Source organism: Physeter macrocephalus, chromosome 3, assembly GCF_002837175.3.
Source record: "Physeter macrocephalus isolate SW-GA chromosome 3, ASM283717v5, whole genome shotgun sequence".
NCBI classification, from domain to species: Eukaryota; Metazoa; Chordata; class Mammalia; order Artiodactyla; family Physeteridae; genus Physeter; species Physeter macrocephalus.
In genome coordinates this window covers 17,620,202-17,629,208 of record NC_041216.1, presented here as the reverse complement: position 1 = coordinate 17,629,208, position 9,007 = coordinate 17,620,202, and the positions used below count along the sequence as shown (strand labels likewise).

At 54.8% G+C, this 9,007-nt stretch overlaps 1 protein-coding gene across 2 annotated transcripts in view; it reads right to left on the bottom strand.

Moving 5' to 3' along the window:
• Window positions 1-9,007, bottom strand: part of HSPG2 (heparan sulfate proteoglycan 2) — a 102,843-nt gene that overhangs the window by 67,971 nt on the left and 25,865 nt on the right. The gene's annotated exons all lie outside the window — the stretch shown is intronic.

The window sequence follows — 9,007 nt, the reverse complement described above, 5'->3', positions numbered from 1 at the left end:
TGCATCGGCAGGTGGACGCGCAACCACTGCGCCACCAGGGAAGCCCTGTACCATTGTTTTTGACTCAGTTTCCCCAAATCTCATTAGCCCCTGCATGAATCCTCAAATAAACGTATAAGTTTGTTTTGGGCCACACTGCACATCTTGTGGGATTCTAGTTCTCCGACCAGGGATTGAACCCGTGCCCGCTACAGTGGAAGCACGGAGTCCTAACCACTGGACCGCCAGGGAAGTCCCGACAATAAACTTAAAATCACTTTGGTAAGTGATGACTCTTCTTCCTTTGGAGAAGGCAAGTGATATCCAGGACATGAGTTAGTGGACAGGGAGACACAGGCAGGTAAAAGGTGACCGGGGCCAGCAAAGATGGGGGATGTGGGCAGGTGACAGGGTGGCCGGGGCAGCATGGATGGGGGACAGAAGCAGAAATGGAGGGGAGGTCAACTGAAGCTGTTGCCCCCGACAGCAGGCCCCTGCCCCCCCGCCCCAGAGATCTTGGCCCCCTCTTTCTGCCTCGGTCTGGCCTCCAAATCTCCAGGCCACGGGGAACACATCCCAGCCATGTTGGAGATCAGCTCTGGCACTTGTGGCCACACTGACAGGATCATCTGTGCACCCAGAAGCGGGGGTGGAGCCCAGCTGCTGGGCTGAACGGGGGCAGGTCAGGCGGGGGCAGGTCAGGCGTGGTGTCAACTCATGTGACCTCGGGCTGCAGCTGAGCCCAGCACAAGCTCCACCTCGGGCTCCCGTTCCACAGAGCGGCGGCTTGGACCCCGCACCCTGCAGGCCGGCGCAGAAGGGCCCCAGCAGCCATGACCCCTGCCTTTCTTGGGGATGGGTGCGGACAACGAAGGCCTCTTTCCCCTTAGACAAGATTGAGGTGTTTCCAAAGGAGTTTTACAAGATAACTTAGAGGAAAACAATCCCAGCAGAGCCCAAGGGAACCCCAGAGCCCCCAGGCACAAGAGTGCATGGATTCACACACCCAGCCCCAGATGGCCTGGCGCAAGTGTCTCAGGCCCTGCCCTGGCCTCAGCCCTATCTGGGGAGCCCAGATAGGAAATAGTCTCACTTGTGGAAACCAAACCCAGCCCTCACTGGCTAGACAAGGTGGTGGCAGCAGCAGAGAGGGCCAAAGAGAAGAAGAAAAACAAAGAAACAGCCAATCCTTCTCCCTCCCTGCTTCCCCAACTTCACACAGCCCATGTCTTGGAGCCTCTGGCCTTTTCTCAGCTGGTGCCTCTTTTGGAATGCCCTTCCTCCTTTTGTTTACCTGGGTAACTCCAGTTCATCCCCCGAAACTCACCTAAACATCACCTCCTCTAACTACTCAGTAACAAAATGGAACAAATTCCATATAGGCCTGGAAACATGGAGGAATCTCAAACATATTATGCTCAGTGAAAGAAGCCAGACACAGAAGACTCCATAGCGTATGATTTCACTTATATGAAACCCACGGGGGAAAAGTCTAATCTATAATGACAGAAAGATCTGTAGTTGCCTGGGACCAGGGGTTGGGTGGGGCTGTCCGGGAAGGGTCACAGGAAACCTTTTGGAGTAACGGTCCCCTGGTTATATACACCTCATTCTCATTATTGAATTGTACACTTAAAGTGGGTATGTTTTATTGCACGTAATTTACACCTCAATAAATATGACTCAAAAGAAAATCTCCACTGGGAGGCTTTGTCATGACTCCTTGGCCTTTCCAGCCACCTCTGCCCCTAGGCTGGGTTCTGGGCCCTCCAGGGCTCACACTATAATGGCCTGTACCTCCACTGGAATGACAGCACCTTGAAGGCATGGCCTGTGATGACCTCATCCCTACATTCTCAGCACTCCATGTTCAATAAATGCTTGAATAAACGAATGGACAAAAGTGCCATCACCTATTAATTCTAGCTGCTTCCCGAACATGACTTGTTCTGAAGGTACCACCTACCCCCGCGCAGTCTATATGCATCTCCCTCCCAGGCTGGGAGCTCCCTGGGGGGAGGGGCTGGGTGCCATTTGGTCATCTTTGTGTTTGCAGTGCTACCAAGCCTTGCGTAATGTCTGCACTGCCCATGTCTTATCCCCTAAAGCCCCTTCCCCACACAATCCACAGGCATATCCCTCCTCCTGTTCCTTCTTTTTTTTAAAAAAAATATATATTTTTGAATTCACATGCATTTCATTTCACTATTTTTTGGCCACACTGCGCGGCATGTGGAATCTTAGTTCCTCGACCAGGAATTGAACCCGCGTCCCCTGCATTGGAATCGCAGAGTGTCAACTACTGGACCACCAGGGAAGTCCCTCCTGCTCCTTCTTTCCCCTCCCTCTCCCTCTGGACAAGTGCCCATTCCAGCCCTGGGTCGCCAGTAGACTTCTGGGCCATGCCCATGAGGTCTGCATCCAGGAATAAGCCTTAGAACCTCAAGGAGCTGGTGAGAAATAGATTCCTGGGCTCCTTCTCAGAGCCACTGAGTCAGACTCTCCCCACCCCAGCCGGGAGGGTTAAAGTCGTGCATGCTCAGGGGATTCTGACGCTCACGGGTTATGAACCACAAGACTAGCCCCCTACCAGGGGTTCTCCCTCCTCCCCTGGGTAGGGGTAGAGGGCAATGTTCCCACTGGGTTGGGGGCGGGGGTGGTCCTGAGAAGGCCCTGATTGACCTAAGGGGAGTGAGGCTAGGGCTGGTGCAGGGGCACTGACACTGGGCAGAGGAGGTTAGATGGGCAGGACCCACCCCACTTGGGGAGGGCTCTCTTTGTGTCATTGCTACCCCCTCTCCCTCCCCATGGAAGCAAGGCTGTGGAGGGCATGCATGGTGCACAGAGATTCCTGGCACCCCCTAGACACCAGACCGCTGTCTGGAAAGGAAAATCCTGGTGGTAAGCAAGGTCTAGAGCTTCTCCCAGGGAGGGAGAGGCCACCGGGGCTTGGGAATGGACAGGAAATAGCAATGAGAGATTCAACTTGGAAAAAATGCTAGGAACACACATCTGCAGTGAGAGGAGAGAATCCAGAGCATGGTGGGTCCTGAACCGAAGCCCCTCCACCCCAGGGACCCCAGGAAATGGTCTCTGTGCATGCCAGCCTGTCCTTGCTTGCAGTCCCTACCCCAGGACCCGAGGCTTTGGGGTCAGATAAGGGCCTGCAGCAAGGCACAAGCCAGCAAGAGCAGAGACTTCACTTGTGGAAAGCTGAAGATCAAAAGGTTTTAACAGCTGTATTTTACATCTGGGAAGGGAGATGAAGCCAGGCTGGAAAGCTGCTTCCAGAGAGAGCCCAAAAGAGCCTGAGACTTGACCATAGAAGGGAATATGGATTCAGAGCTGGAAAGTCCAGGATCTACTTGGGGAATAAAAAGAACTAACATTTATTGAGCACTTCCTATGCAGCAGACACTCCTTTAAGGATTTTGTAGGTGTTAACCCATGTTAGGTGTTAGGTAGCCCCACTGTAAAGATGGGGAAATGGAGCAGAGTCAGGAATCTGCTTGAAGATCTAGCATAGGGTAGAGCTGGGATGTGAACCCTGGTGGTCTGGCTCCAACAGCTAAGTCCTTACCACTGTGCCACACCACCTCTGTAACGAAGGCTGTGGAAGAGACGAACCAACTGAGGTCACTGAGAGTCACTCCCACAAAGCCTCTCAACTGCAATTCACAGTTTACAGAGCATTTCCTCAGCCTCAGTGTCATCTGACCCTGACAATGACCCCCTGAGATGGATGAGCTGGTGTGGATGGCCCCCACTGGCTGGCAGAGTCAGGATTGTCCCAGGACCTCTGAGCTCCCTACCCCAAGCCCCTGCTACCCAGGAAAGGACATGGGGCTGGAGCTGGGCCTCTGGGCTGGCCATGGGGCCTAAGCAGTGGGCAGGGCCAGGAGGCCCAGGGCTGGCCAGTCTCCATCCCCAACCAGACCAGCTCCCAGGATGGCTCATGGTATGCCTGAGCTGGCAGCGTCCTGGACCCATACAGTGGGTGCTTAAGGTCCCAAGGAGGGCCATCAGTGGCTCCAAGGTCAAAGGCAGAAACAGAACCCAGGTTTCCTGCGCTGCAGCCTGTCTCTGGCTGTGAGGGAGCCCTGCTTCCTTCCAGAGGAACCCAGTACTTCAGGCAGGCGTTGGAGCCGGATGGTGGGGCCAGACAGGAGGGGCCCAGAGAGCAGACCTGGGTCAGAGAGGAAGGAGTCAAACAGAGAAGGGGATTTTCCAGACCCTGCAGGTTCCTGGTGAGGGAAAGGAGGGGGCAGCTGACTCACACAGGCCAAGGACTGTTCTAGACTGCTAGGAACAATTGAGTGCAGTGGAGGTGAGGGCAGAGTGCCCCCCGCCCACACAATGGCCAGACACTCCCTGAACACAGGCAGGGTGAGGCAGTGGGGGGACCAGACAGGCAGGATATCAAACAGACGGGGGACTTCTGGGAGGCACCCACTCTCAGAGGCTGGGTTGGATCCAGGCCCTCCAGTGAGGATAAGGTCGCACATGGAGCTCCAGGTCCAAGTCCTGCAAAGGCCCCTTGGGGACCGGGGACATCGGCTGCGCCTTCTTCTCCTGGCCTGGGTGAGGATGCAGAAGGACCCAAGGATGTCTGGGAAGAGTGTGGGGGTGAAATGGCAAGCCATGAGCGAGGGGTACAGAAGGCAGAGGTTTTGGGGTACAGGGGGAGGTACAGATACAGACAGTGGATATGGGGTGTGGGGTTTTAAAAAGGAGTTTTTAAGTGAGGATTGTGGGTCTTGTAGAGGTTAAGTGTATAGACAAGAGTTTCTGGCGCTGCTAAAATCAAAGCTGTAGGAAGAGACACAGTGGCAAGTGAAGAGACGACCATAAGAATGGTCACTGTCCACGGAGGGCTTTCTCCATGCCAGGCCCTGTCCTAAACATATCAATTAATCCTCGCAGCAACCCGGGAGGGCTGGTACTACAGGGCCACTATCCCTCGTCTGCAATAAGGGAAATCCAAGGAGCTCCGAAAACCAAGAGTGGTTTTTTTGTTTTGTTTTGTTTTGTTTTTAATAAGTTTATGGCAAGCTCATTTGGTGTCAAGTCCTGACCTAAATCGACATGAAGCTATTAATAGCTTATTCACTCCACTTAGGGTAAACAGTCATACATTTTGCTGCAGCAATATTAATGTGTTTGATTACGGGGTGTTGCCCCAGACTCTACTGAGGATGTCACATCACAGCTGGCACATGCTCTATGTCACCTTTCTCAAGTTTGGAAACTTCTGAATTCCAAAACATGGCTGACTCCAAGGGTCTCAATTAAGGGATTGTGAACTTATAACTGTTATTTCCATTTTGCAGGCTCAAGGAGGGTCATCTGTGTAAATGGGATTAAGCATGTAAGTCATTCAGCCTGGTACCTTGCATACAGTAAGTGCTCCATAAGCATTCGAATTAGTACCATGCAGGGGGTACAGGGTAGAGGTGAAGGGCTGAGAGGCGATGAAGTGATGCACGGGGGCGTGGGATTTGGGCTCAGGCCTAGGGTCACCTTCAGGTCTGGGATGAAGGGAGGGGTCTAGCTCTGCTGCCCAGGCCCTGGGCTGGCTGGCTGGGCGGGGCCCTGGCTGGGGGTGAAGCTTGGTTTCAAGGCTCAAGTTGCCTGCCTGCTCTGAGGTTGATTCTGGGAGGACCGGGGGACTCCGGGCTTCTCCAGAGACATTCTTCTCATGTCTTGGGCAGCCAGCCCATGCTCCCCCCACCTCCCCATGGTCCAGGCCTGGGGCTGAGCCCTCCACCACCCCACAGCTGGGCAGGAAGGCCTGAGTACCGCAGTCCCCAGGGTGGCTGCAGCTGCCTGGAGTGAGCTCACTCCATCAAAATCCAGAGACAGCATGCGGGTGGGGGACAAACGAGCCGCTGCCTGCCCACCTGCCTTCTGCCAGCAGACTCTGCCCCCTCCCCCATCCAAGGCGGAGGGACCAGCAGAAGCGTGACCCGAGGCCCCCGAATCTCCGGGGAGGGACCCAAACTCAGACAAGTTCCTCCTCCCACTCTGCTATGATGCAGACTCCCAGATAACTCCACGAGTGCTCCCCTCACTCTGCTACAACCCAGGCCCCAGATATGGGGTCAAGGTGCCATGCCCCACCCCCAGGCTGCTGGGTACCTTGTCCAAGGGCAGCAGACGGCATAGGGGAAGGAATCTGTCAGGGCAGCACTTTGTTGTGCAAACTGCCAGGGGCGGGAGGGCCCAACACAAAGACCAAAAGGCCTTTAATCCCCTGGCAGGCTGAGAGGGGCGCCGGGCCGGAAAGGAGGCGGCCGCAGCCTCCTCTGGCATGCCTGCACTGCCCGTGCCACTCGGGAGCCCTGCCAGCTTCCCACACTTGGGCTCCCAAGGCGGCAGTGGCCAGGAAGGACACAGATCCCCCAAATAAGGAGAATGGCCGAGGCTCATCAAGTGCTCACCATGTGCAGAAGCTGAGATAAGGTCTATACAAGGCTTATCTCACGCAAACCCGCAACCTCATAAGGCAGATACTGGTGGCTCCCCACCTTACAGATAAGGAAAGAGGCTCAGAGAAGGAAAGTCACCTGCCCAAGTTCACACAGCTAAGGCAACAGAAATCCAGTTTGAAAGTGGGGCCCCTGTGCTAGCTCAGAGGCACAGCTGCCAGCAGGCTCCTCCTTCTGGCCCCTGCCCTCTGTATCATGGCCTGGAACTTGGAAAGGCAGCATTGCAGCCAGCGTCCCGAGGGAGTGCTGAGGCCCAGTCAGGGTCTTCAACTCTGGCCAAGGGAGTGGGAAGCTGGGGCCTGGGGCTTCTCATTCTCATCCCAGCTCTGCCCCAAACTCACCATGTGACCCTGGACAAGCCCCTTGACACCCTTCCCTTTTAGCAAACTGCAGCCATCTCAGTCAATGTGAGCCAAAGCACCAGGAGGACAGGACAGTGATTTTTATGTTTTCATCATTGCTGCATCTTCAGAAGTGCTCAATTAATATCTGCTGATTGAGGGACTTCCCTGGTGGTCCAGTGGGTAAGACTCCATGCTCCCAATGCAGCGGGCCCAGGTTCGATCCCTGGTTGGGGAACTAGATCCCGCATGCAATGCTGCAACGAAGAAGTCCGCATGCTGCAACTAAAGAATCCTGCGTACGGCCACTAAGACCTGGAGCAGCCAAAATAAATAAATAAATAAATAAATAAACAATTTTTTTTTTTTTTTTTGCGGTACGTGGGCCTCTCACTGTTGTGGCCTCTCCCATTGCGGAGCACAGGCTCTGGACGCGCAGGCTCAGCGGCCATGGCTCACGGGCCCAGCCGCTCCGCGGCATGTGGGATCCTCCCGGACCAGGGCACGAACCTGTGTCCCCTGCATCGGCAGGCAGACTCTCAACCACTGCGCCACCAGGGAAGCCCACAAACAAATAATTTTTAAAAATCTGTTGATTAGGTGGCATGGTGAAAGAATGAATGAATGAACAAACGAACTTGCCCAACAACCCTGAGGTAGGAATTAGCCCATTTGCCAAAAGAAAGCAAAGTTCAGAAACAGAAAGTAAGGACTTGCCCAAGATCACACAGCTAGCATATACCAGAATTATCTCTGGGCTTCATTTCCCCATTGGTAAAAGCAAGGCCATAACGCCTCACCCCAAGAGAAGCAGGGGACTGAATCACACACTCCCTGAAATCCATCCTAGGACACCTTGCCCTTGGATTACATTCCTGCCAGGTCTCAGGTCTCTTGGTGATAAAAATGGCCTTTGGCCACACTTCCCAAAGCAAAGAACCGTGCTTTGTTTGCTTCCTTCCTGGGGCTGCTGGGAGAGACAAGTAGAATGAGGGGTGACCTGCTTTGGGAAGTATGGCCAAAGACCCTGAATTTGTCTGGCCCTTTCCCAAGGAGACCTGACCCGGGCTCTGCCTTGAAGGCCCCTCTAATGTAGCTGGGGCGGGCACCCGAATGGGTCTGCTACAGCCATGGCCAAGCAAGAGCACTTTATCCCTGCGTCTCAGAGACATGCGACCGGTGGGGCAGAGAGGGTGCACAGCCCCGGTTCTAGGCCACCTCGGCCTCTTTCTAGCTGGGTGGGCTCAGCTTCCTCATCTGCTAAAAAAGGGTCATCAATCAGACCTACCCCATAAGGTTCAATTCCAGTCACTCTGACCTCTACTTTTTGGGCATCTAATAGGTGTTGGCCCTGAGGATAAAATGAGGAAGTAGATGGTCACGGAGCTCCGTGTACCTAGTGGAGACAGACCACGAAACTGAGTGATGACAACACAGTGTGCAGAGAACTCTGCAGAGGAAGGACAGGGGCTGGGAGAGCCCAGAGGAGGGTCCGCCCCACTTAGCGAGGCTGGGTGGAGGTTGGGGAGGGTTTCCCAGGGGAAATGACAATTCAGCTGGGTTTGAAGACGATTTTGCCTAAGCAGGATGCAGAAGGGAGACACAGTATGCACCAGGCAGAAGGAAGGTGGCCTGAGGGACAGGAAGAAGTTTGGTGCAGTGGGACATGGTGTGCCAGGTGGCAGAGGATCAAAGGAAACCAGCCCTGAATGGGCTTTTCCACTAAAGAGCAGTGCCCCTTTTTGTGCTGTTGTCATGGTGCTGGTCACAGAGCCCAGTTCTCCCAGTCCCCCCCAGAGTCCCCACACTCTCTTCCTGCTCTTACACCCCAAGTACGGGTCTCCCCCGGTGCTGAGTGTGCTGCCTGCCGCTTACAGGGAGGAAGCAGGAAGCTACTGGGAAATGTCTCTGCCCCACCCATGTGCCAGGTGGGGCCACTGTGGTGGGAGTGGCCGAGTGGCAGCTTCCGGGCTGGGCCGCCCAGCAAGAAGGTCCCCGGGGGTTGAACGTTATCCACCAAGTACTGTTGGTGCCAACAGCGCCTGTGGTGTTCACGTGCCTGCCTCCTGCCCACAGCCCGGTTCGGTCCTCAGATTCTCTGGCCATGGAACACTGGCACGCCTGTGGGCCTTCGAGGCCACACCAACCTGGTCAGGGTGTGCCCATGCCTTCTGGGGTCACGACCCACAGATTTCATGA